Here is a 24,584-nt window from a genome sequence, read left to right on the forward strand (position 1 = left end):
GAGATCGACCAGCTCTCACGGAGTGCAATGCGGGACGCACCCTTCGCAGAATTCGGGCTATGAAGTAGGGACTGGCGGAAGAAACTAGGCGAAGCGCCGAAATCTGTTGGGAACCGCGGAAGCCGCAGCGCGGAGTTTGAGCGCTCCTTAACAAGGAATCTCAACTACTCATTACGCAAAAGCGTTTCTACATCCAACACTCTTGCGCCGACGGGATACCCATGGGGCATTCGCCAGACATTTCAGCCGATTACGAAACCCCGTGCACTCCGGGAACAATGGATAATACCTTTCGCGCGACACCGCAGCGACAACTTACTTCGTCCTTAAATTGACGATACGGGGATAGCTGCGGCAAATACTAACTTCTCGAATCTTAAAGTTCGGGAGAACTCGTTTCATCTACATTCAACTATATTGATATTAAAATGTAACATTAATAACGTTAATAACGAATAAACGATTGCCGATATATTAAACTCATTAATTCCAAAACTGTTTATTAATTTATTAATAAAATTTTAAGCAAGAGAGATATTTTATCAAAATAATATATTAAAAATTAATTATTCACCCACTATCCATATTACTGGTTTCCATTAGTCGCAATTAATAACTAATCAAATTTCTTTTCAATTTATCGGAATTATTTTAACGTGAGTAGCTACGGTCTATGTATACATTTCGCTAAATAATAATAAAAAAAAACCGATGTATGGTTTTGTGTATACATATCGCGTTATTGTGTCTATCGATAATTGCATAGGTTGGAAAGAACTCAAGAATGCGCGGAGCGTGTATGTACATTGCATGCGGTTATACAAATTTCATTATCCGATTTCTGGTATTTAAAAAAATACCAATTCGCCGACGTGCCGATAAACCGTGTACAAATCAAACGTGCGCTTGTCCCGCTTGTTGGCTATATGAAGTCAGTATTTGGTAATTCAAATAGTCGATGAATATTTATTAAATTATGTTTACGTGAATTTTTGTTCTGTTTTCATCCGTGTACGTATAAAAATCGCGTGGAACCAGGTGCATATGCCATGTTTGTGTATTCGTCGCTTTCGATCTGTCCGTTTATTTTCGTTGATATTATAGTCCGCAAAAGTCTACACGAACAAATATTAAAATAACTCATAAATGTTTAATCGAGTTGTTGATTATTTCAACCGGAATTTATTACGCTTAGATATACACGGCAATCGAGGGTTTAACAAGCAGGCGTTTATTCGCGCTCTTTCGATATTTAACGCTAAAGAACTATTTTATATAAGTACCTTCGAAATTGTCCGTGAGTGCTTTGCTGATTTTTAATGTAAATATCATTGTTTAAAATAAATTTTGCATTCCTAATGTAAAAATGTAATTATTCATTACATATACTTGTGTGTATATGCACGTTTATATGTGTATATATTAATTATTTTTCATTCAATTTTACGACGTTCATTAATAAAATGCTTAATGTAGACTATATATGCATTCCGAAAAATTTGTCATTAATGACGATCCTTTGTTTGGCCACCTACGTTACAAAGTCCAAAAATAAAAATATAAAATTAACAAATAAAAACAATGTGTACTTTTCTTCATGTTAAATACGTACAATGCAATATTGCATACATTTTTCCAAACCTCGTTTATTTTAATTGAAATTCATCCGTTTAATCGTAGTTATATATATGCCGTAATTTTCATTGCGTCAGTGTCCAATTATTGTAAAAGCGTACATATGGAAGCACGCATCAATTTTAATTTATCAATGCTCATTTATTTACCGATAATAATAAACGTTGATTGCATTAAAGATGAGCAAGATCATTAATAATTTAAACAATAGATTCTATATAAACTTGCTAACAAAACCATTTTCGTCCTTAAATAAATATACAATATTAAATGTATAATATATATATATATATATATATATATATATATATAACATTTGTCCAAAATAGAAATTTGCTAATTTCAATAATAAAATTCTTGATGTTAAATTTTCAGAGACAAGGTAGTTTTCCGTTTCCGTCTTGAATAATTTACTCGGGATTCACTCGTTACAAGACGGATAAATCTGTCTATAATAAATGTCAAATAACATTTTATGTTTAACACGCCGCCAGCAAATTCGTTGTTCGTTCTATTCATTTTGGAGCGGAAAAGAAGTCCTATTCGTCTGTGTTCGAATAGCTTATGAATAGTCCCTCATTAAGGCCGTGAATAAGGGAGGAGGCCGAAAAAGGATGCAACCGTGATAAAATGTCGCGACGCGAAATATCTGGTAGAAAAGTAACACGAGCGAAGAACGTCGTGAGCCCATTTTCTTCATCTTTCTGCAAAGTGACGTCTCCTTGCGGACGGAATAAAGGAAAACACAACGATGCCTTTTTCCACCATGTCGACGGTTACGATAACACGCTGGCCTTTTCCCCTAAGAATTCCGGTAAGGACGAGAAAGCACCGGAAGTACAGAGGCTCGAGAAGATCGCGAGCGAAATGCTTGCGAAAATAACATCCTGGAACGTGTGTAGGACGCGAGGCTGTTCTCTATTCCAAAGAGAATAGTATTTCACGAGACAATGCGCACACTGGGCACTACGACATTTAATTGACAATACATTTTCCTACTAAATATAATGCGAAGACATAGAAACCGTAAAAAATATAAATGATTTTTCTTTTAACATGAATTTTCTTTTAAATTTCGAGAGATTATTATATGGTGGTTTTTTTATGGTTATTTTTCTCTTCTACTGCATATTCTATAATCCCACTTTTTTTATCTTTGTAATATATATTTTTTAAATAATGATATTAATATGACACTAGAAAGTATCATATCAATAAACATGTGGAAATATGCAATTTTAGAAACGCGTAGATTTTTTATTTCGTTATACAGATATATAAGTAATAATTATAAAAAAGATTAATCTGCTACAAAATTTCGAATAAATAAATAAAAAATTTAAGAATTTAATTTATATTTAAGAAATTTATCAAAAAGAATATTTATCTTATCGTTATCTGTACCATTAATGTCTGTCAGATAAAAATATCCAGAAATATCCAGAATCAAATTCGACACCGTTCTGCGTCGTTTCCCGATTTTCCTGTTAACCTGGTTTCTCGCGGCACGTTTCACTTTAAGTCCCCCCAGTCAACGAAACGCCTATCGGATTCGCGGACAAACGCCCCGTGAAATTTTATTTTGCGACGTACCGCACAACGGAGCGTTTTCTGCGTGCGCCAATCGTTACCGGCATCGACGGGGGGGGGGGACAGGGGGGGAGGAGGGAAGGGTAACAGGAGGAGGAGGGCGGCTCGATCCCGAATCGTGTCTGTTAGAGCTGCCTGGATGCGAGGCAAACCTGGATGCGGCGCGCATAGAGAGAAAGAGAAACAGGCGGCGGTAGCTGGCACGTTTCTCGATTATCCGTATTTACGGAAATTCCGTGCACGTTACGCCCGATAACTTTCGTAACGGATTACTCGACGAAAGTTTCACACCGTGCGCGGGCGGAAACTTACCCCGATAAACTACACCGCGCGAATCGTCAATGCAGTCAAATGGAGCCCGAGGCGCGCGAGACTCTTCAAACAGGGAGCAAGCCGCGCTTGCGGATCCCACAATCACCCCCGAACGTCTACACCTGTCACACCGAATTTCCTGCCTTCCGGAAGGACCGATTTAATTAAGTACGCTACATACGTGCGCGAAAAGGCACTCTTAAGTACCATACGAAAATATGTCACGCTCGCAATCGGGCGCGTGACATTACATGTAATCCAATCAATATTTTTGTCGAAAAAAGATTCCGACATTTTCCATTATACCGTTGATACTTACTAGCACAATCTTTTAAATCATAAAATCTAGAACACTCATCAGCAGAATAAAAATCCGACAAAATCCGATAAAATGAGATGTAATTAATACTGTTTTTTTTTTTTTTAATTTAAATAATATTCATACCTGGATGCACACCCCGATAACAAATTTTTATCAATTGAGATCCATCAAAATGTTGCGGTTTCCGATTCGTTTCCCATTGATATGTTGTTTATTTAAAATATAGTACGATAACATAATATTCAATATTTTAATAAATGTAATTTTTAAAGGTATGTACATATCGATTTGATGTTACAATAATATTTGCAATATATATCATCAGTTTCATGATCGGAAAATAACGAAAACGGAAAAATAACGAATTTAAGAAAGAATTGATCGGATAACGAGAAACATATTTGTAACGATATGTAATTCCTTCGAATAAGATTCTACTATCAATCAGAATCTAATGTTTCGTCCTTTTACATTTCCGATATTACGTACTAAGTGGTACCTCCCAATACGAATAGAATGTTCCCACAATAGGATATTCCCATATAATTCATTTTGTGTCGAATCAGACGATATCTGTGATTAATTATTTATACCGGTACAGTCTAATATACCTATCTTGGGTTATAAATTCCAGTTCTAATATTAATCTCGTGATATAAATGATTTCCCGACTCATGAAACGACTTTATTCTTTCTCGATAAAATTTTAGGCGAGAATTTGTTTTAATTAGACGCGACTGAAACAGCGTCAGTATATAAATAATTTTAAATCGCGAATAATCACCAAACATATACTTCAACATTCGCAGTTAAAAATCCTGATAAAAATAAATGGAAAAAAAAGAAATAGCTTCTCTCTTAAAATCATGTAATTTGCTTAATGAGACAGTTGCGATGATAATGATAATCCTGGACACAGATCTCTTGAAATAATCGACACTATCGCACACGAGCTGACAATTTTTTTCACACAGAGATTTTTACGGTTTTTAATTCCACAAGACCTAAATTTCGCTCGATCCTATTCCTGCGAGTATTCAGCTATCGCAGAGCAAACACATCTAACCCCATTCTGAATCGCGTTGTAATAGTTTTATCGAATGCAATATCTGATTTTATTCAATGATTATTTTCTCTTATTTTTCTGTTAAATAATCATGCAATATCGATCCACATACTCACGAGAAATTTACATAATCGTGTCGAGGTTTATTTGTGCCCCGCACTAAACTCTAACCTAAACAATTTATTCTACATTATACAATTTCTCTTTCTGATACATTCCTTACGTTCGGAAATAAAATATCTCTTTAAGATTTTAAGAAGATGCACAAGCGTAAATAAATTGGGCTTATCCAAGTTTAAATAAATTATATTTATTTACATGATTATTTTAATTACTTTTATAAAACACACAGAGAATGTAGAGAAGATTATAGCTAGAAATAACTTTCAGAATTCTATAATTAGTTAGGATAATCGATGTATAGACAATAGATATTCACTTCACTTTTTCTTACAACGAATTTAACGGATATCATCTCGTGCCAGGTATTGAATAGCTTCGTTAGCGATATCGCTCGCTCGGTGAATTTAGGGATTATCACGGTATATAGATGTTGCAACGAGACGATGTGTAACTCCAGCACTAACCGCGTCGTAATCACCCACGGTTTCGTCAAATTTGCCCTGATTTCGCGTGGTCCTCTTCGTTAGGTACAAGCATCAGATAGCTTTTCGTTACGCAATCGTTACATAACGCACACGGTGCACACGCTGCTCCGTACGCACTGACACGCGTTTATCGGCCGTAAATGCGATTACCAGCATGGAATGTAACCTCCCTTTGTTGATACCGGCTAAAAGTGCATCAAATTTCGCCATGCGGTTAGCGACCTTTTCGCTTTCGTGCCACTTCCGCATCCTCACGCATGAATAAAGCTGAGGGCGTTATCTTGCTGGGATTGGACCGCATTTTCTTCGGAAGTAAACTTAATTAAGAATAATTATAACAGATTTACAAATTTATTAACTAGCGAAAGTTTCCATTTTTTATTTCAAGCAAAATTTAAGTTCCGATTATTCATATAATAATTAATTTTTTTCATAAAAAGCATAAAAATAAATAAATAATAAAATTAACATTTGCTTTCATCAAATATCTACTCTTATATCTGGTAAAGAAGTTTTAAATTTCTGCACGAAATCGACACTTGCGACACACACACACACATTTGTTTTTATCGCACGATGTAAGTTACGTGAACGTAATCAAAAGACGAACCCACGTAATTTAATCTATACACGCACACTGTAATTTACAATCCGAATTTCTAATGCATTACATGACTACGCTAATTAGTCTAGCCGATCCTCGTGTCGAATTTGACCCAGTTTCGTGTATAGATTATCATTATACACAGACATGACCTTCCAATGTGCATCCATTACTACACGCTTGCATTGTACGTGTGCACCGTTTTTTTCTAGCGGAATCTGCACGTGGACGATGGAATGCATTTCTAATGACCGGACACACACACACACACACACACACACACACACACACAAAATATACATATATATATATATATATATATGTATATAATGGTTGAATAAATATATCATTTAAAAAGCTAAAACAGTACAAAGCGCGCGTTTCGCGCGCGCCATTTACTTTTTAATATTATGTATTTTTATATAAAATATTAACATCACATATTGTACAACTTCGACACTAAAATCTCACATAATTACTAATATTACCTAATATTATTTCGAATTTTCATTTCCAAAATTTAATGTTTATTCCTGTTCTTGATATTTCCTCCGTTGTATGCAAAGTCTAACAGAAAGATACATACCTTATATTTAATTTTGTTATAAACCTGCTGAAATCTTTATGTTTGAGATAACAAACAATAGCGCGCGACCTTGGTACTTTGTTTATAATCGACGGTTTATAATTGAATATTGTGTACGCGCGCGCGGCGCGTTATCATTCAACCATCGACTTCGTGCGGACAAGTAGTGTTACGTATCGCTCCGCGTATCTTCACACTTTCTTTTCGAAACGAAATCACGACGAATTTTAGATGATGTTCGGAACATCGATGCATCTTATGATGCATGTTATAATAAACATCGATAGCTCGCGCAGTTATGAGTTTGTCGGATTTATACGTATCGAAAGATTTGTTTCATTTAAATATTCCGGGTAGCGGAACTGACTCATTCTATTCATTGATCAACGCTTATTTTATGAAGTATAGTGATAATTTATTTTTGTAAACGACGGGTATTGCCGTAATGTAACGAAAAGATTGCATATTCCGAGAGACTTTCTTTAATGATCTAATTCGAATATCGTTAACGTTGAGCATAAATTGTCTTAGACTGGAGCTTCTCCGCTTTGAAATTCTCACCGATTTAAATGTAGTTTACATTTTGTATAGTTAGTTTATTATACCAATCATTTATTGTAACAGATAAAATATATAAGATATATCTATATATGTATTTCAACAAACAAATTGTAATGAGTCTATTTTAGTTTAAAAATGTGTTCATTTTAGACGCTCATGCTATAAGCATCATTTATTTTTATTTTTATTATTCATATACGTCAAAGGAGAATAAAACAAGTTTACAGCATATGAGCTCCAAACGAACGCATTCTAAATGCAAATGTATGATAATAGAGATTTAGAAAGTAAAATATAACGATTATATTATTTAATGTTATTTAATGTTATTATCGAAAGATACTATAACGCTTCGTGGAAATTAAATTTGATTTGTAATATGTATTGAATTTCGTCGTAGCCAAACTATTGTCGTTGTAGCCTTGAGTGTACGCGTCGCGGCTGATATGTCACGTGTTAATGTGCGGTTCCACATGCTATCATTTAATTATTGACATTCGTATTCGGGCAGGTAACAAAACACTGCTCCGCATTTTCTTCGATGCTGAATTATAAACATTGTTCTATCTTATGAATGCGTAATAATTGCTTATTAACTGGATTAACAATTCATAAGTGTGTGTATCGAAGTAACGACTCTTTATCGAGGTACATATAAATTTTGCATAACTTATTTCTTTGAAATTCACGACTTTTTGTAAACATTAATCCCTCTAATGAGTACAGCCTCAACGTGGCAGAGGGGTTTAGTATTCCGAGGGGTTCCGTACTCCAACGACGAAGAAGCTAACAGTATCTGTTCTACTGTTATTAATAACATTAATATTAACGTTAGATAATATTATTGTTATTAACACAACATAACCACGAGTCGTTCAATAGCTCCTATGTAGCAAATGCGTTTCACGCATTAATTGTCGATTTTTAATTGACATTTCACCGCCGAAGTGAACGAACTGTTGATCAGATCAACGATTCATAAACATATTGAAACAATAACTAACAAAGTATGTACATACATTATTTAATGTTCGATTATTAAAAGATGCTATACTGTTTCGTGTAAATTGGATATTATTTTATAATATTGTTGAATATTTCGTCGTAGTCAGATCATTGACACAGCCTTGAGAAATGTTTACGTGCCGCGTAGCGCGCTCCATTATGTAGCACGTGTCGTCACGTGTTTACGAGTGGTTCACGCGCTACCATTCATTCATCGGCATTCGTACGGACAGGTCGCAGTGCACATTGCTCCCCATTTTCTTCACATTTCTTTAATGTTAAATGATACTAAATGTCGCTATTTCTTACGAAATAGTATCTCATGTAATAATAAATGCTTATTAATTGACATGATTAACGATTTGTAAGCGTATCAAAATAACGACTCTTTACGACCAAAGTACATACATATTTTGCGTAACTTATTTCTTTGAAATTCACGACTTTTGGTAAACATTAACCCCTCCAATGGGTACGGCCTTGACGAGGCAGAGGGGCTTAGTATTCCGAGGAGTTTCGTTGACTTCCCCAACGGAATCCCAAAGACGAAGAAGCTAACAGTACCCGTTGCACCGTTATTAGTAATATTAATATTAACGTTAGTTAATATTATTATTATTAATAATGTACTAACATAGCATAGCCACGAGTCGTGAAATGGCTCTTATGTGGCAAAGTTGATTAATGCGTTTCACGTCGATTTTCAACCGACATTCCGCCACCGATTTAATTGTGAGTAAACGAATTGCAGCCAGTTCATCGCGTCGCGCGTTTGCTTCGGGAGTGCCGTAAGTGATCGGACTAAAAGATTTTTCCTCGTCCTACGAGGAATCGTTCGATAAATATTACAGTTCGTGCCGGGAGTCGCAATGTCAAGGGATGTAGGAAGCACGGGATCTCATTGAGGCGTAGTCGGCTACGTCTTCATGCCACGTGCGCCGCGGCACTGGTGAATGCCGGCTGTGAATGTTACACGCACTCGCACCGCTTGATGTGTTGTGTTTCGCACGGTTGCAAACTGTATTAAACGGCTGATTGAGAACACGCTCTGTCTTCGACAAGTGGTTTCGGTCCCAATCGGCAAGAGTTCAATCGGCTGACTTGTTTTCGTCGCTTCTTTTGATTTCTTCTTTTCGACACAGCATTGCCACGAGTCGTGAAAGGGGCTCCTATGTGGCACGTGCGGTTCCCGCACCGATTCACGCGATTATTTAATCGCCAACGTTTTTTTTTTTTTTTACCCTTTTCCGTTCCTTAATAAATCCTAACAAATCACATTTAATTTGATTTGACCAGAGCTTAGTTCGGGCGGTTATTGCGTGTGCCGAAAGGTTAATTTCCAGTTGCTCGATTGTCTAGATTGTTAGGCATCGGCGGTGGGTACCTTTTCTCTCGTCACATCTCGTCACATCACCAGCCTTCTCAATAGCCCGAGTGACGTTTGATGTCACGTGTATGGTATCCGCCCTGGTGATTCGATCTGAACCGTTGGCTATGTGATGATTGGGTCAATTTTAGATGTGATTTCTAAGAAACAAGAGGCGTCGGATTCAACTTAGTCGATTCGTCTTCTTCCGCTTCGGTCCTAGCCCTTGCTTGAATTACCGTGTATTCCGAAAAGCTCATCGATTCGGATGCTGACCGGACCGACGGAACTTGATATTTTCACGGGCAGCTAAACGCGAAGTGTTATAAGGTATTGCGCGAAAGACTTTTATTAGTCCACGTGCGATTATAATAATTCGCGAGTGTTTTTCGCGAGTGTCTTGTGCTGCGAGGACATCCGACGACCCGACATCTCGAGAGGAGAAGGAGGCCTAGGAGAGGCATCGGGCACCGGTGGAGCAACCTTGCGGTAAGTATACATTTTTTTTCAACATAAAATTAATCGGTTTCACATTTGGATCATTAAATTTTGATAATTTAAAATTTATAGTTTGGGAAAGAAATACAATTTAAAATTTTATACGTTTTTATTTCTATAAAAATTTTTTTTGAAAATTATTATATTTATTTGAAAATTTATTATTTTGATGAATATCTAATTAAAAAACAAATATGTAGATTAGATATGCGTAAAAGTACTTTTTAAAATATCTATCATTTAGAGCGCTGCTATAATTTGAATGTTCTGTTTCTGTATTACAGAATCATCGTAGCTACGTGGCAGATTCACTCCGCTGTTGCGCATCGAGTCGGTGAGTGACAAATCTTTTTATTACAAATCTGTGAAACTTGTTTTAGATTATTTTTATATATTTATATTTAGAAATTTATTGCATGGATATATCTTCACAGATTTGTTGCCCTAAAATGGATAAGCTTAAACTGTTTGAGATATATATTTGATCCTGGTTTAATCTTATAATATTTATTTGACATTTATTAATTTATTAAGTTGAAATGTACATGTCCAGATACATAGAACTCATGAAATAGAATTCATTGTGATCATGTTTTATTGTTTTATATTATTTTTCGTATTTCAATTGAAATACTTATTAATATTTGTTATTTAAAAATTATATATTAAATAATCTTACAAGAAAGTACAAATAAAATAATTAAAATGTTTTAGATAATTAAATATATACGTATATAATATATAAAATAGTATAGATAATTTAAAAATATTTTTGAGTCATTTTTCTATTTTTTGTGATATTTTAACTTATTCAATTTATTCAACTTTCTTAAATTTTATTCACGATATATAATCAAATTTCTTTATTTTGATTCAAAGATTAGTCACGTGAATTTGCGAAGAAACGCGATATTATTATTAAATTAAATTCCTAAGAATCATTATCATAAATTTCATATTTTATTAATATTTGAATGGTCTTCGTGATCGACACGATTTTATAATCTTTGTGCGCGTGTAAAAATCGGGCAAAAAAATCTGCCGGCATTGATAATGAGCCGGTAATTGAAGGAATGTATCTCCTTCATGTTATCTCTGGCTATTATACGTAGTCAGAATCGACATGGAGCAACATGGCCAGGGTCAACGAAAAGTAGGTCCAATTTGGCCTGAAGAATAAACTTAAAAGATCAGTCATTATTATTCTGATCAAAATTAGTAAAAGTGTAAGTGATTGATAAAGTTTTTATACATACGTGCGATTGCACGTAATTATGAGGGGGACATGATAAAATATCATCTACATACGTCTTTGAACATAGATTTATATATGTATATTCGACTACTATCAAATTATTGATTTAATATATTAATCCTTTATCTTTAAATTTAAGCACGTCTAAAGTTTTATAAGAATAGAATAATAGAATAAGATAGGGCTAATTGTAACAATCGTCACAAATCTCATGTCTCTGTGCTATTATTAACAACTACAACACTCGTACATAATACAGACAGACAGTTATAAATTATATTACTACAATCAAAGTTATAAAAGTTTATAGCTGAAGCATTTGATATATTGATCTAATTAAAGATACAATTGAAATTAGCGCTAATTTCGGGAATTATTCAATCGAATTTAAAAACATTTCCTACCAAATCAAACTTTATTTAATATAACTTAATTCGTATTTCCAATTATTATATCCTCCCATTTATAAATATCCTCCATTTCCGATATACTGATCTCGAAGCCATTTAATATAATTCGTAGCAAAACCATTATTGTTGCTTTAATATTAAATATCTACGAATTGTATATGCTACGTAAATAATTTTGATCTAATTAATTTATTACTGCAAATGGCCGTATTAAATCAACAGATATATAAAATCATTTGTGGCAATTTGAATATCGCAACGACATATTGTGAAAAAAGTCTGCTATATATTTTAAATTATATAAATAAAAATATATTTGTCTTACAAATGTATTGTACTTATCAAATAAATGTAACAATGGAAATATCTTATTTACGAGAAATGAAAAGAGACAGAGGAAAAGAGAATTTTGATTCTAAAATACAAAACTAGAAAATATCAAAAATAATTAATTAGATTAATTTATTTATTTATCTATTACATCTATTACATCTATTACAAATTCTTGATATTTAAAGGCATATATTTCGTTATTTTTCTAATCTATTAAAAATTGCAATAATGTACGTCTTCTTTAAGCCTAAATAGAAATTTAAATTGGACTTTGTTATTGCATGCTGACGTTACTGAGATCGTTCTTAAAACGATCACAGAGTGAAGCGCAATGTCGCCTACTGCGCGGTCATCGAATTACGTACAAAGTTAGCACCGCTCCGATCTCTGAAACTGTACGCGACTAGCTCTGACAGCTTAATTAACTCTTGACTACCATCGGCGTTGGGTTGAAATTTAGTCCAGGAGCGAATATTTTATAAAATATACAAGGAGAAAAATAAAAAAGATTGCGTCGCTGCGCTCATATGTGCGCTCGGAACGCCTTCTCTCTTGTTTCTTTTTTTTTTCTTTTTTCTTCAGAAAATTCAAGCTCGAGATAAAAGAAAAATGTTGTCTGATCGGAACGAAATTTTAATGGTGATTCACCCTACATTCCAAGTATACAAGTCTTCCGCGCATACGCCCAACATCCGAGTTTCCGTATACTTTGTGTTTTCCATCCTGCCGCAACGATATACAACTAGCTGGAACACGAACGCCCGGCGGATTTGGCAACGATTTTGTTTTACTATATCGAAACAGAGCGCAGCGACGATGTCGCGACCTGAATATCCGCGCCAGTCCGGACGCTACACACTTTTATTGCCCTCGTCTTGCGCAGAGAATGCAGTTCCGCCCTTTTATTGTTCGCGTAACTGTTGTTATCAGCAGATATCCCGGTACGCAGACGGTCCACCTTGCTCGCACATGTCGCGATATGCGTCCAAAAATTTTTTTTTTTTTATAAAATAAAAAATGACTGACCGATTCCGTTTTTTTGAGTGGTTTGCTCTCGTTAGTTTTATTTACGCAATACGTTCGGATCCATCAATTATGAATACACGTCCCGAGTTGTTCTCGACAGTTTCCGAATTTGGAACCATTATTCTAATTGCTAATCACGTGTAGATATTTTTATAAGCTCGGGTTATCACCATTAATTTGTTGAAAAGAAAGATGATACCCTTTCATGAAACATATGTACAATAAAAATGTTTTGTCATGGTAATTATCATTATCTTCATAAAACAAAGTCGATAATTACGTAGCGATAATTTAGATGCGCCTTCATTGTTGATGTACTCTCGGTGATTGCAACTTTTAATTGTCCACAAGATAAGCAATCTGGTAATTTAGGTATAATAATATACTTCGTTATTATCAGGTGCTGCCATTGATTAACAATAGAAGTGACAAAATGCGAGCTAATTGGATTAATAAAATGATCGGCGAGATGTAAATGGAATGTTGATATGATCATATCGTTTATTATAACTGGTTGCATGGATCAATATGTTTATCGCAGTTTATTATTAACTGTCGGTCTAGCTCCAAGTTCGCCACGCGTTATCATAATAAAGCCGGCAAATATTGTCACTATGAAACGATTGGTGAATAAATTACTCGCGTGTTAATACTAAAACGCGATGTGTATCACGCGCAATAAATGAATTATTACGAATTACGGAAGCATTTATATCATTTTACGCGCCGAGAACTTCACAAAATAATTCCCAAGGTACTGTATATGCGTAATTTTCTCAATTAAAAAATGTGACATTTGCCTGGTTACATAAAGTATTTAAAACACTCGGAAGTATAAGGTCGCATATAGGATTAATTTTTGTTGTTTTTACGAGAGATTTGTGACTGCTTTTTTTATGTTAGTATAGAGCTTTTAAACAAATATGCACAAAGATTACGAGTGTATCTATTTTAGTCATAGAAATTTGTCTAATTGTCTAATTTACAACATGATTATGCGATGCGTTATGTCACAGCCTTTCAGAATTTATTCCGTTTTATGTTACGCACACAAGAGACTATTAAATGCAATTAATTAAATTTAATTCCTAACTGTCGCAGACCACAATGGCGATTTCGAGATATCTCTACCCCCCCATAATCTTGCGACAATAGAACCATTACTTTCGGAGAGATATGAATGAATTATGTTTTAGTTCATTGTAATATAAATAAAAAACCATGTTTTTAAACTAATATAAAAAATTGTGTAATCATATTTATATATTGCAAAATATATAAAAAAACAAAGATTCGTACAATATATAAATCTAAATTGATTTTACAATTTATTCAGGTATATTTTAAAGGGAAAATATGAAATAATATCAAGATAAATATTGAATATTTAATATTTTTATCTGCTATTTAGATAATTCACTTATAAATTCAAGTAATCCGCTCGAGTGATTTTTTAAGATCTTAAAATCTCAGTTAATATTCATCTTTCTTCAGATTTTATTAGCAGTTATTGATTTATGCCAATCACAGTGGCATAATATTTTTAAATTGTATTAATATTTTAAAAGGGGCAACTTCATAAGAAGTCTTTTTATAATTTATATATGCAGAATTTGAAAATTTTTTATTATAATTCTAGATTTTAAATTCCAAATTATAATTGCATTCGCAAATGAAATCAAGAAGATAATTGGGGTAAAGTAGATTTAAATTTGCATCAGGATTGTCAAAGCTTTCATAATCTAACTAACGGCTAACTATTTCTGTTCAAACATAGACTTAATTTTAATCGATGATGTTAACCATTTATTTATTAAATCATTGTTTTCAATTTATACATAAATATATATATATATATATATATATATATATATATATATATGTGTGTGTGTGTGTGTGTGTGTACAATCCTTGCTAAGATAGTTCCAATTTATTTAATTCTCCGTAAATAAATATTTTCCTTCTTTCTTTTTTTTCTTTGGATAAATATCTTCTTTTATAATTAAGATAAAATGATCGCTTAGCGCGTAATTTAATCTGTGCAATCAGTTTATACTTCAATCCAATTTTAAGTTCGTTAAAGATATCGCATATGAGAGAACTATTTCCAAATGAGTCTCTTAATACAGATAAAACTATTTTTTCTCTCTCGTATCTACTATTTTATTTATATCCATTTGTCTACAAGTATTCACACATTCGCGAAATTATTCATCCTCGTGAATGACAAATCTCAGCTCAAGTTCGGCTCCATTAGTCTCTTTCTATCCTATAGAACCTATCCTATAGAACTCCAAAACCCTAAATTAATTTTAATCACTTGGCACGGCCGTCTTATCGACCGGGCGCAAAAGCTCTCGTCGCGTTATCGCGTCGCAGTGACGATGACGACAACGGCGAAATTTTCGTCTCGCTTCCGCAAATGAATTTCCTCTGTTTTCGTCGGTAAAACGTAGGGTACAACCTCGGTGAAATACACACCGCGCTATTATATACGAGTGTTAACAGAGCACGCCGAGGGAAACCAAAGAGGACCAGACAGAGAGAGAGAGAGAGAGAGAGAGAGAGAGAGAGAGAGAGAGAGAGAGAGAGAGAGAGAGAGAGAGAGAGACCGACGAGGTAAACGTTGGAAGAAGGACGGCGGGCGAAAGACTGGAATCTGAATTCAGTGCACGCCTCTCCGTTTCGTTATACTAATGGTGTTGTGTTTCCTTTTCTTCGCTCATTTTATATGCCGTGATTCTTCCCGACCGCCGCAATCGGGCAAGTTGCTCTCTCGACCTAATTCGCATAACTGTTCCCGCGCTGATGAACTTCCTTCGGACCGCCACAATTCGCCGTTTGCACTGCACATTTTTTCGCCCGTGGTTAGCCGTGGTACCTGGATGTACGCGTCGCCAGGAAAACGAAATCATAGTGTCAGGAAGAAATTTCACCCGGACTGAGACGAGGTTCGTTTCCTATGTACGTTTTTCAGGTCACTCCTACGCTAAGTAATTTCTTTGAGACGCGCAACCTCGAGTCGGTTCAAATGCTTCATAGTACAAGATCCACATTACTTTGTGCAAACTTGTTTTTAATGTCGAACACGTTTTTAAAATCTTTGCATGATTTACGCTAATGAAATAAGACAAATAATCTGTTGCAAATCTCTCGTACGCAATCTGTCGCCACGCAATTGCAACATATATCTCTATTCGCTTACAACAGTGGGTAATATAATATTCATAGTCTATTTGTTTTAAAAATCTCGCTTTAGCCTGCCACGTTATTCAATGAAATCTGAATGCAGAATGATACATTTATTTGAACAAGATTTTTACGAGAGTGGATACCCAGGTACTAGAGTTGAATACGCCAATTTGTAATTTGTTAATTATCTGGAGTTAATTATCTGGAGATTGTGCCGTTTCTCGTGTTGTACAATCGTTATTTTTCCCCGAATTGTCAGGCCATGCAACCGCATATAGTGAATTACATGCTGTGACCCTAAAAGGGATCCATTTGGCCGTGCCATATGCTTGTCGCAGCGATGCATGCATCACAAACTGCAGTCAACGGTGAGTGTCAGAATTGTCGTGCCACTGGGACATGTCAGTCACATGTAATTCAATCCAACGTCGACTGTGTATCGTTCAACTTTTGAGTTTCGATAAATAAAACGCAGCAAACGCGAGAGTAACTAACGATGGCCTCGATATTTAGAGAGCGGCTTTGCGCGACAAATTAACAAGTTCGATACCGATAACGTCCAAAAAGGCGAGTATCATCATTTATCAATCATTTCAGATTCGCGATAATTTAAATAAAACTTTTTATTTAGCTAATTTACCTTTTAACTTTCACCGTGAGATTATAACATCGTCACATTTATTATGAATACAAGTCGCATAATCAGAAAATTATCCTTGATTAAAAAATATGCGTATGTGTTAATCAAAAGAAGATTACAGAGAAGATATGATATTTTAAAAATTGTTCATTAAATAGAAAACAAAGGTAAAATCTTATTATAATTGATCTTAATAAAAAAAGAATTAAGAAATAATTTGGCCAAAATTTTCTTACATGTTCATCTTCACGTCGAATCTCATCATTTAATCTGCATGAAGACGCAATAATTTATGCGCTCCCAATATAAATCGATTAATTGTCATTGAGAGCATTCACCACTGTCGTCAATAGTTTCTAGTGGCGACCACTACCTCGAGAATAATTCATCTAACTCCTGTCGTCCGCAATTACTTGCGCATCGTGGAATTGCAAGTAATGCATTATGCACGAGTCCGGCGCATTTAGCTTCGTAAGGAAGTTCCATTATTTATCTTCGCGATGCCGTAACAGAATTCATCATTGGCCTGCTTGCACTAAACGCGATATTAATAGCCTTGTAAAACTGCAGTTACAGAGCGCGTCTAATAAAAGTTGCGACGGCGCCGACTGCATAAGCAAATACCTTTGCAAACGATCAAGATATTTCAACGTGATTGCTCATCCGCTTTCTTGACTAATATGAATTTTCTTAGCTGCCAGAACGCAAGCGAACTTTGTACGTGTTATATATATTTGTCATTTAATATTTTATACCGCAAGAAATCTTTTTTCAAAAAAAAAAAAAAAAAAAAAAAAAAACATTCTTCTTCTAGTTACAAGCAAATCAATTTTTGTCGTTAATCTAAATTAAATTTAAACAAAATCAGTCTACCATAGAAGAATACTATAGAAAAATAATAACGGTTTTTATAGAAAAAAATTAAATGGTATTTTAATGGTATATTAATGTATGTAAAATTTGGCATTTATATTATTTCTGCATATATTTACATGTAAAGGGTTATCGCGTGTAAATTCAAAGTTTGTCTGTCTCCGAATCAGAAAGGAGACAAAAGGCAAGTATGACGCTTCCGAGATACATTACAAATGTACGTTGTAACGCGTTTACAACGTTAATCCGGTGTCTCGTTTCCGCAAAAATCTCACGTAACAAGTACCAACGGACGGCGTGACTCACGCCAAACGTGACATTAATATCCTTGTAAAGTTACGGTCATAGTGATTCTAATAAAAGTTACAACGGTATCGTTTTCGCGCGACGCGCGCAACGCGGTTTTACCGGCTGTATTACTTGAATATGCACACGAATGGACGTATGTTAATAGTCGCATGTTAACATTGTTGATTTGATCACGGACACGATCGTACATCCACGTTGCGAGTAAATCACGTTTTAGTTCCTGGTTTATTCACTTTTCTCTTTACTGTGAACCACGAATTGTCATCATTATTACGGATTATCAATCGTGATTTAGCAATATTTCTCGCAAATATTGAAAATATTCAAAAATATATGTCATATTTAATAATATTAGAAATTCATATCAAACAGAATGCAAGAGATATACATAGTTCCTTCCGAGATAAAGAGTTTTGTATGCTATTTAATTTTAGTATGTTCATCGAGATGCTATTTCTATGCAGTAGATGTAACACAGAAGCTTCCATTATAAAACTTACGGCTACTTGCTCCTTTTCAGAATATTTCACTGAAAATAATATTGCTTCATTTTCCTATGCGCATATATATATCTGCAAAAATGCTACAAACAAAGCGATTATCTTTTGCGAGTATTCCGTACGTTTTCATTATGCCTAATAAAAGTATCAGAACTTTCATATTTTGAAAATGATCAAAATTCAAGAGATAAGTTCGAATATAATTTAACATCGTGTCCGACAAAATAAAAATAGTTTTTAACATTATTATTATCCGTCTTTTTTTGCATAGTTAAAAACATAAACAAAATTTTTTTTATTTCATTAAGCAATGTATTTTAAAATTAATTATTTTTCTTAACGTAATTATTTTACAATCATTTCATATAATACATTGAAAACTGTACTTTTAATTATTACATAATTTATCTTTATCTTTCGTTTTTGTAGCAACATTTGTTATAGTCTAAGCGTATTAAAACAGAAAACAATTCAATTTAAACAATCGGTCAGAAAAGTGTAGTGGTCTGATATTCATGTACAAACAGCGCTGCAGTCAACAACGCTTGGTCAGGATACATGATTGTTCAGTGAAACTAAATTGAACTCTGGTTTCCGCTCTTTGCACTCGTCGAAAAAGTATCCGAGTTACTACCGAATATTTAGAATATGTGCATAGAACCACGGGTCACCAACTGATTTAATGCGCTCATGCAAAACAATTATGCGTATGTCTGAGCTAGTAATTAATTTAACACGTTTTGTAGGTATGCGGTTAATTATAAGCGAAGGTAAAACTTGACAGAGAGAATTTATGAATTTATGTCATACACTTACGCATGAGTGCGTTTTATTAAGAAGCATATTTATGTCCATAAGCGTAACTGCGCATAATTATAATAAATTTTTTAATAAATTTTGATAGCAATATAATGCAAATTAAATTTTTTAAATATTTAACTAACAAATTTTCTAAATTCTTACTCTAAACCATGCCATTACATAAAACAAGAAATATTTCGATTCTTATTTATAGCACACAAAAGGAAAAAAGAGAATAATCACCATGTAACATAAATTCGACGGAATTTTTGTTTCGTGAAACAAATCATGCTAAAAATTGTAATCTAATGATAATTATATTGCATGAACGAAAAATTACAACATTTATATACGTGCAAAACGAAGCGCTGAATACAAACGGAATAATTGCATAGCGCTCTTTACGAAGTACTGAATCTTTAAATCCACATTTGTATGCGCTCTCGCTTGGCACTTTTTTTATTGCTGTACGCAGAGAGAAAATGAAAGAAGCGACGGAAAATGGAGTAAGGGTTGAGACGAAGGAAAGGTATTCCGTGGACGTAAATTCCTTCCTAGTTGGACTTTAACTTGAAATTTACAACATTTCGCCGCTGAATTATTGTCTCCGACCTCTCCCGAAAGACCACCCGTTAAGCAAAGACCATTGAGTCGAGCAATTAATATTTGGCCGCGATAACCTTCGATTACTTTGCGAAAACCCTTTGGAAAGGACTTGTTCCGTGACGAAACCTATTAATTTTCCGACCGTCTGGTGAATCACAATCACGACCTGCGAACGATCGATTTAAAAGTTCTTCCTTACCATCTATCGACGATAAATCACCGGATACATTCCGAATTGCACTGGTAATGCAAATATGACTACTCGCGATCGTCATGCGGTCGTGTACGTAATCACGACAAAAGTTTGAAATACACGAGAAATTGATAACGTAACTTGTGTTTAGTCCGATTATTTCCATAATGGAATTTCGCTTATACTTCCAATAGAAATCCATCGAAAACTTTGCATAAGAATCTTCTTGGGCTTGACAAAAGTTCTTAAAATTTTTTAAGCAATAATTTCATTAAGTATACAATAAAATTGTAATTTCTGTGGATTCTAAGAGCTTCGTAAAAAGTCAGTAAATCTAATGCTGTAAAAAAAAAAGACACTTTCTATACTTTTTGTAACATAATCAAACTTCTCGTCGTATAAACTCTTCCTACACTTTTTCTTATTCTCGTATAAGCATAAGTTTCTTCGTCTTCCGCAGTAGAAAATTGTCATTGGTAATAATAAATCAAATCTTTTTCGATAGCAATAGCTGCAAGGCACCGATAATATCAGAATTGTCGGGATCACGGACGGTCATTTATACAGAGGGTCATGGCGCTATTGACCAATCATGGATGTCGATTGGATGTGACATCATAAAAAGCACACAGAAGCGAGGCAGCACTTATGGCTCACGGAAAATTGTCCATCAGCCTGAATGAGAGATGCCCCACGGATGGGAACAAAATCCACGTCATTTTGACGTAGGAGAGAATGCAACAAATTTTTAGAAACGCGTCGGCAAAAATTTCGTTCTCGTAATATAAAATTGATATATTTGCAGATGAAGAAAACAAGATAATTGAATGTTTCCTCGTTTGTGTCATTCCTAAAAGTTATCGTATCTTCATTAATAAGAAAAATATAAATTAATAAAAAAAAATATATATATATATATATATATATGCGAACGCGTGGAGCTCGCAAATACTTCGTTTTCGCTGCATACGTAAGAAATCCAAAGAGTTAGTATAAAACGTAAGAAAATTATGAGACTATCGTATTATTCTCGTAGGGATAATCCTAGAAGATTAATGCAGCGAGCGAAGAATATTTCGCGGGATCTACTCAAACCCGCTGCCGCTAACGTTCATCGTGCGAACGGAATACCTGACGAACTCGGGACTCGCGTTTTTCTTCCTGTCCTCCATCACTTCCGTAGCTGCTCTTATATACTCGCGCAAAGCTGGAGATGCAAATTTGTCAACAAGTTTGTCTTGCAGTAGGTATATCGTGCGATGTATTTATGATTACGCGATATGCATACATGCGCGTAATAATACTGCATTTTACATCGTAAACTTCTATATAATTACAATCCGTCAGCATAGAGAGTTCTAGCATTTCATAACAAAGTACTATTATTATTGTCAAAAGTAAGGTAAAATGTACGTTCTCTGTCCATTTATACTTATAATAAAACAAGCTACAACAAAAGAATCAGTAAAGTATGTCATAGCTATTTTTTTAAGCACGTTAATAAAGCAAAAAAAAAAAAAACAAAATTAAGTGTTATCTTTATTATTTATTTTTGATTATTTAACAAATTACATAAATACATCTTCTTCTATACAAAAGAGAGAAACATAAATAGAAACGATAATATACATTCATATTGGGTTTTCTTTAATTTAATATATTCCTTGTCATGATGCGCAATATCTTCGTATTACTCGGAAATGTAAGTTTACGAGTGAAGTCTAGTTCATCGCCGTTGGCAAGGGACAATAAAATGTTTCGGTTCGATTAAGTGAAACAATATTACGCGTTACGCGTGCGAGCGGGATGAGCGCGAAAAGGTGAAAGAATCCGAGAGTGGCGGAGGCGCCTCGACAAGATCGACATGGCTTTATAGTCGGTCACCGATACCTTTTGTTGCGACCTGCATGTGGGCACGTGTATGAACATAGGCGAGTGAATTTTCTTGTGCGAGCCAAGCGCCGGCGAACGTCGCCCCGCGGGCGGAATGTCACATCTCGTCGGTCGCGCGGCCGCTCAGCGACAAAGGCGTTTCCCATCTGGGACCGACGGTGCTTTGCACTTTTACGATTTTACGAGAACTCGGGATACGATCTCTCGAGAGAGATCCGCTCGCCGTTGTGCTGAGCGAGTCGGTTAACGACATCAATTTGGGTCGAGCGTCGTCGCGTTAATGCGACAAGCGTGTTAATCGGTCTGAAAAGTGGCGAGCGTGGCGTTGCTAATCGCCCTCTGATGAATCTGGAAATTTAATAACAGAGTGGCTCTAATGGCACGGAACTTCAATGCGCGGATACAATTTTTAGCAGTTTACTTTAATACAGCGCAGAAAATATTCACAAATTTGTATTTTAACAATTTTGGACGGAGAAACAATAAAGTTTTTCTGCGTTGAAAGAAAGATTACAAAATCAATTGGAAAATATTTTTGTATTTTATACATATATAAAATACAAAAACATTTTCTAATTTTGTGGTTCAATATATATATATATATATATATATTTTTTTTTTAAAACACGTATTATTGAACCGTAGTTCCAGCAATTGATTGATACGTGACGCGGAAACTAATACATGGGGTTGCAGTATCGTGAAATGCACTCGCGGAAAGAAGCGTCGCCATGCCATCACGTCATGGTCACACACGAGAGAGAATGAAGCCGGTGTTATCTCTGATCGATTTGAACGTCAACCTAGATCGACGTTTGATTTATTCGAAATTCCGAGTATAACAAAAAGCACTCTTAATATCTGGTCCATAATTAAATAAATTAAGAACAACGATAAAATGTCTGTTTTCTTAACTATGTCGATTTAGGTCAAGATAAGAAGGCAAATTACCTTAATAGCTAAAGAGTAAAATTACAAGTATGCGAACGGTCATAGTTTATAATGACGGATATTAAATAACGAAGCGAGAGAAGGAAAAGGAGACAATGCAGAAATGTGAAAATACGAAAGTATTAAATATAATAAACTTTATGGCGCTCTTAGCAGACACGCAAATATGATTATAAACATAATGGCATTTTTAGAACAAAACAAAATTAGCAAAACGTAAATTAACGGCAATTAGCTCCTTGAATCTCTTGATTCGAATGACAAGCCGATTTTCGTGATTAATTTTAATTCTTCTAAGCACGCTCTTCCACTAATAATCCATTCGAGCTAAATGAGCTTGAGAATAGCGAAGAATATCGACCTAGGTGATATCGATTGGGCAAAATACGCGTCGAAGTGGAACTATTTAATACCTGCATTCTCCCCGAAATTTGCTCCAGATACGAATATAGGTCGGGTCATCTCCGTCTATACCGTAACGTCGAGGTACCCTGGATAACTGCAGAGCGTGCGTATTGGTTTTAGCCGCGATGCAGAACGTGCTTACACACGAGAAACGCTGTCGGCTGTTATGCACCAATATCGAATTCATCATGTATCCAATTTACATCTCGGTTGATACAACATGGATGTGCCGGCGAATGTTGAACGTATCGTATGTTGAACGCCTGACTAAAATATTTAAGAATAATTTGCGACAATAAATGCATTTAATTCGCAATCGACGCGATTCGTTTGCATTATTGCTCATCATCGCGGCTGCATCACCTCACCACGGTGATTTTCAGTAATCACCCGTAATGAGCGTAAAATAGCGATGTCACTGTTAAACGTAACGCGATTGAATACGCAATTAATACACAAGAGTAGCTGGAGCTATAAATTATATGCGCGTATGTGTATATTTCAGCGTGCGCGATTACATCGATATTTATTGCGTAGGCGTGTTCTTTTGAATTTCAGATAAAGTCGATCGCATACGCCTCGTCGGATGCACGTAAAAGAATTCCTAAATAAAAAGCTGGATAGATCTAAGATACATTCTCTGTACACTTGCATAATGGAAAATCAATCGTGCTTGCCGCATCATCGCTTGGTAACATTCGCTTTGAATGTGCTAATATGTATGGTATATGTATGTACGCTATTCTGCTTTTACGCTTCTGATATATTCCGCATCGCGTTAAAGGTGAACGGAGAATCCATTGTAGAAAATTTTTGCTCACTTTCAAAGCTTATTGATTTAAGAGCAAGCTTTTGCAATTAACTCCTGCATTATTCACCCAATTTCTTTTCCTATATTCAACGTATTTATAATCATATAAATGTACACGTTATAAAAAAAAAAATAGAAAAATACATCTCTATTCTTTCTTCCTGTACTCACGATTCTATTTAACTTGGGATTCTTTTCATTGATAAAATAATTTACTTTTTTTGGATATCTGT

At 34.8% G+C, this 24,584-nt stretch overlaps 1 protein-coding gene and 1 long non-coding RNA gene across 4 annotated transcripts in view; one reads left to right on the forward strand and one right to left on the reverse strand.

Annotated features, from left to right (window-relative positions):
• Positions 1–24,584, reverse strand: part of nolo (ADAMTS-like no long nerve cord) — a 180,044-nt gene that overhangs the window by 37,139 nt on the left and 118,321 nt on the right. The gene's annotated exons all lie outside the window — the stretch shown is intronic.
• On the forward strand, positions 12,821–24,492 carry LOC148936114 (uncharacterized). The gene is made up of 2 exons (XR_016139952.1): positions 12,821–21,016; positions 21,328–24,492. It is a non-coding gene; the product is annotated as an uncharacterized LOC148936114 (long non-coding RNA).

This window comes from Pogonomyrmex barbatus, unplaced genomic scaffold, assembly GCF_055798465.1.
Source record: "Pogonomyrmex barbatus isolate J1 unplaced genomic scaffold, ASM5579846v1 scaffold3, whole genome shotgun sequence".
Taxonomy (NCBI): Eukaryota; Metazoa; Arthropoda; class Insecta; order Hymenoptera; family Formicidae; genus Pogonomyrmex; species Pogonomyrmex barbatus.